We start from the raw sequence: 5,476 nt of genomic DNA on the forward strand, positions 1-5,476 counted from the left end.
GCAGAGAGGACAGGTACTGGAGTTCCATTCATGAAGCTTCCCCCTGAAGTTGCTCCCATGTGGTTCCTTATGCTTGGTGACATGTGCACTCTACCGGGTAGCCACCTGCTGACCCCCCAGGGTTCTGTTTTGTTTTTGCTTTATTTTTATTTATAAAAAGGATGCATTGACAAAGCCATAGGATAAGAGGGGTACAACTCCACACAATTCCCACTACCAGATCTCCATATCCCATCCCCTCCCCTGATAGCTTTCCTATTCTTTATCCCTCTGGGAGTATGGACCCAGGGTCACTGTGGGATGCAGAAGGTGGAAGGTCTGGCTTCTGTAATTGCTTCCCTGCTGAACATGGGCGTTGACTGGTCGGTCCATACTCTCAGCCTGCCTCTCTCTTTCCTTAGTGGGGAAGGGCTCTGGGGAAGTGGAGCTCCAGGACATATTGGTGGGGCTGTCTGTCCAGGGAAGTCTGGTCAGCATCATGTTAGCATCTGGAACTTGGTGGCTGATTAATGAGGGTGAAGGGTTGACATTCCATGCCTGATGTCTCTGGACACAGTCTGAAGTGAAGCATGCTGAGGTGGTACTTGTTGTGTTGATTAAGTTGGGATCAGCAGATGCAATATCATTTAGTATGAATTGAGAGAAGCATGCAGGAAAGTGAGCTCTACCCTAGAGGTTCCAGGATTGGGGGAAATATAGGCTCTATAGAGGAAGCAAGAGGTTTCTGCTGTCTTAGGGTTAAGAAGACAATAGATAGTTATTGCTATAATCACATTATTTGGCAAATGAGTTAAATTTTGAAAAATCCCTTTGTTATAATTTGTTGCATCATACACAACATCACACTAATTTATGTCCTTTGACATTATTTGTATATAGCTGTGCCACTGGTTGCTTCTGTTCTCCCTGGTCTAGGCTTTTAAGAGAGTCAATATATCAGACTCAGCCTATGTATTAAAAAGACTCAGTCTGGGAGTCGGGCGGTAGTGCACTGGGTTAAGCGCACGTGGCACAAAGTGCAAGGACCGGCATAAGGATCCCAGTTTGAGCCCCTGACTCCCCACCTGCATGGGAGTCGCTTCACAGGCGGTGAAGCAGGTCTGCAGGTGTCTGTCTTTCTCTCCTCTTCTCTGTCATTCCCTTCTCTCTCCATTTCTCTCTGTCCTATCCAACATTGACAACATCAACAACAATAATAACTACAACAATAAAACAAGGGCAACAAAAGGGAATAAATAAATAAATACTTTTTAAAAAGACTCAGTCGTAGGGGTCAGTGGTGGCACACTTGGTTGAGTGCACATATTACAATACGCAAGGACCCGGGTTTGAGCCCCCAGTACCCACCTGTAGGGGGAAAGCTTTGCAAGTGGTGAAGCAGTGCTGTAGGTGTCTCTCTGTCTCTCTCCCTCTCTGTCACCCCCTTCCCTCTTGATTTCTGGCTATCTCTATCCAATAAATAAAAAATAAAAAAATACTCAGTCTGTGCTTTAAAAAGTTTGAGACATACAATTTTCCCCCTCTCATATTAAATAGTGATTTATATGACTACAAATTAATAGGAGTGTACATAAACACCATTACCACCACCAAAAGACTGTGTCCCATCCCCCGGACGCCGCCCGGGAAGCCGAACAGCTACCCTCACCCTCAACCCAGGATTTTTACTTTGGTGCCCTACTCCAGATTCAGTCAAATCCTGCTTTTAGTTTCCCTTTCTGTTCTTTCTCAACTTCTCTTTGTGAGTGGGAACATCACATATTCATCTTTCAATTTCTGACTTAGCTCACTTAACATAATTCCTTCTAGCTCCATCCAAGATGGGTCAGAGAAGGTGGGTTGATTGTTCTTTTTTAAAAAAATTTCTTTAATAGCTGTATTGTTTTTGTTTTAAATGCAGTGCCAGGGAGTGAACCCAGAGACTTGAATAAATGCCATCCCACTGTTGTTTCCCTGGCCCAGTTTAGTTCGTTTTTTAAGTTATTTATATTTCTATTTTTCATTATCTGCTAATAAATATTCACATCATGTATAATTATGTACATTAGTATATCAGTATCTATCTAAAAATATGTCTTTTCCAAAGCATTTTCTCCAGGGAAAGGATGATTTGCAAGACGATTATTAGTGCAGTCTCCTCTCTGCCCGTGATGGAATCTGTGTCCACTTCCACCACTAACTCAGGTCCCTCTCAGCCCCTCACACTACCCAGCCTCCCCCTTTACAGCCCCGGCTTTGCCGCAACAAACCCCAACTAGTGTTAAGTTCCATCCTATGTTTTCGTCTTCCATCCATTCCTCTCCTCTCTGCCCCTCCCCTGCCCTTCTCTCCTTCCCTTTCCCCTTCCTTTCCTTCCTTCCTTCCTTCCTTCCTTCCTTCCTTCCTTCCTTCCTTCCTTCCTTCCTTCTCTATTTTATTAGATAGTACACTGAGAGAAATTGAGAGGGGAAGGAGATAGAAAGGAAGAGAGGAAGGTGGGGAGCAGGGGCTTGAACCTGGGTCCTTGGGCATGGTAATGTGTGTGCTCAACTGGGTGCACCACTCCCAGGCTCCTTCCCTTTCATTCATTTATTTATTTGACTCCGGGGTTATTGCTGGGCCTCGGTGCCTGCACTATGAATCTACTGCTCCTAGAAGCCATTTTTTCCCCATTTTGTTGCCCTTGTTGTCGATATTGCTATTGTTGCCATTGTTGTTGTTGTTGGATAGGACAGAGAGAAATCGAGAGAAGAGGGGAAACACAGAGGGGGGAGAGAAAACGACACCTGCTGACCCTTTTCACTGCCCGTGAAGCGACCCCCCCCTTGCAGGTGAGAAGCCCGTGCTTTGCACCACGTGCGCTTCACCCACTGCACTACTGCCTGACCCCCTTCTTTCTTAAGCTCCGCTTATGAGTGAAATCACTGGGCATTTGCAATTATTTTTATTTTATAGTAGTAGAGATGGGAAGATCCCCCAGCATGTCTCCACCATCCACAGAGCTCCCCAGTGCCATCGTTTTGCTCCCAGGTGATGCTGGGGTCTGAGCCCAGGGGCTTATACACTGGTAGACACACTCCATGGTGAGCTCCCTCCTGGACCCCGAGCAGTTACCTTTTGTGAAACATGCCCTGCTCGAATCCCTGTTCTGCCCAGATCAGTTTGGGGAGTGGGTGGTAATTTTTTTTAAACGGGTTGCAGAAGCAGCATTCACAATTCCTCCTGTAGCTTTGGCCTCTAATGGGTCTCTCCAAATATTCTGTTTTTAGCAAAACCCACTGTGTTTGGGGCTGAATGGAACCATGTGTCCCCCATCACCCAGCTGATCTGAGGGTACAGCAGCTGCTGAAAGTTAAATGGGGTGGGGGGCAGGGGGTGTCCTCTCTCTCTGATATGGATTCCATGCCTCCCTCCCGCCAGGTTTTCTTGCACATTGTGCTGAGTCACTCTGAAGCAGCAGCTTCTCTGGGATCCAAGTGAGCTCTGCAGTCAGCAAGCAACTCTAACGATGACTCAGGCTCTGCAACAGGGAGGGCTGCAGTGGACTAGCTCAAGGCTGGGTCCCCTCCAGCTTCTTGTCTGCAGAGCTTTCTTAGGCTCTTCCTCCTCCCCCGCCCTTCATGGATGCTCCTTGAGGTTGCAGTGGGGCGGCAGGATCAAGGACTTGGGGAGGCTCTAGAAGGCACGGGGACCAGGGACTTTTCAGACTGTACTGCGCACAGCAATCACGCTGGAACAGACCGTGAGCGAGCATCTGCTTTTGCAACAAGGTTGGTGCAGACACTGCTGGTTTTCAGGTCACGCTTCAATAGCAAGAGTGTAAACAGATTCCCAGCAGCTGTGTGCCAGCCTCCCAAGTGAGGCTTCTTAGATAAGCAGCGCCTGCACTCCCTGTGCACACTGCCACAGTGGTTTTGGGGAGAAGCCTGACGTGACAAGCTCAGAAACAATTCTGGGGTTCAGTTAGGTTTAGAACTGCTGTTCAGGGAGTTGGGCGGTAGTAGTACAGCAGGTTAAGTGCAGCGGGTTCATTGCAAGGACCAGTATAAGGATCCCAGTTGGAGCCCCTGGCTCCCCACCTGCAGGGGAGTCACTTCACAGGCAGTTAAGCAGGTCTGCAGGTGTCTGTCTTTCTCTCCCCCTCTCTGTCTTCCCCTCCTCTCTCCATTTCTCTCTGTCCTATCCAACAACGACGACATCAATAACAACAATAACTATAACAACAATAAAGAAAAACAAGGGCAACAAAAGGAATAAATAAATATTAAAAAAAAAGAACTGTTCATCAGTGAGCACTCAGGATGGGGATGGGTCTGTGACCCACATTACATTATTGCTTTTTCCTGAGAAGAGAAAGGCAAGGCATACTGGGAGAGATATTCTGCTTCTCAACCATGAGGTGCAGTCTAGAAAAGAAGAAAAAAGCTTATCAGCTGAGCACCAAGGACACCTCTGAGACTGTTCCCAGAGTGAGTGTCTCACTCCTTGATGGATGTAAAACATGGAATTAGTCTTTCTAAATGAAATTTATTAAACGATTAGACAGAGGTATATGAAATAGATCTGACATACAGTAATACTGCTTCTTGCCCAGGATGAACCTGGGACCTTGGGGCAGGGAAGTATTTTTGCATCATCATTCTGCTATCTCGCTGGCCCAGAATGATCTTCTCTTTCCTTTTTCTTTCTTTTTAAAAAATATTTGATAGAACAGCGATAAGTGGAGATAGGAAAGGGAGACAGGAAGAGAGAGAGAGACACCTGCAGCACTGCTTCACCGCAGGTGGGGACTGGGGCCTTGAATCCTGATTCTTGCTCACTGTGATGTGTGAGTTCAACCAGGTGTGTCACTGCCCTGCCCCCAGGATGATCTTGAGACAGAAGAACTGCTCCTTTTACTTCTTCCTTTTCAACATTTTCTGCCTAATTTCACCCTTCTTTCCTCCCTCCTCCCCTCCTCCAATCCTTTCTTCCTCTGGCAGGGCCTTGCACCTGCACTATTCCACTGCCCTTAGCAGTGCTTCTGTCTTTCTTTCAGACAGAAAGAGATTGTGTGTGTGTGTGTGTGTGTGTGTGTGCGTATCTGTGTGTGCACATCTCTGTGTGTGCATCTGTGTGTGTGCGCATCTGTGTGTGTGCATCTGTGTGTGCATCTGTGTGCATCTGTGTGTGTGAGCATCTGTGTGTGTGTCTGTGTGTGTGCACGCATCTGTGTGTGCGTCTGTGTGCGTGCGCATCTGTGTGTGCATCTGTGTGTGTGAGCATCTGTGTGTGTGTCTGTGTGTGTGCACGCATCTGTGTGTGCGTCTGTGTGCGTGCGCATCTGTGTGTGCATCTGTGTGTGTGAGCATCTGTGTGTGTGTCTGTGTGTGTGCACGCATCTGTGTGTGCATGCGCATCTGTGTGTGCATCTGTGTGTGTGTGTGCGCATCTGTGTGCGCGCACGTGTGTGTGTGTGCGCGCATCTGTGTGTGAACGAGTATACTGGAGAGACACC

Source organism: Erinaceus europaeus, chromosome 3 (genome assembly GCF_950295315.1).
Source record: "Erinaceus europaeus chromosome 3, mEriEur2.1, whole genome shotgun sequence".
Lineage (NCBI taxonomy): Eukaryota > Metazoa > Chordata > Mammalia > Eulipotyphla > Erinaceidae > Erinaceus > Erinaceus europaeus.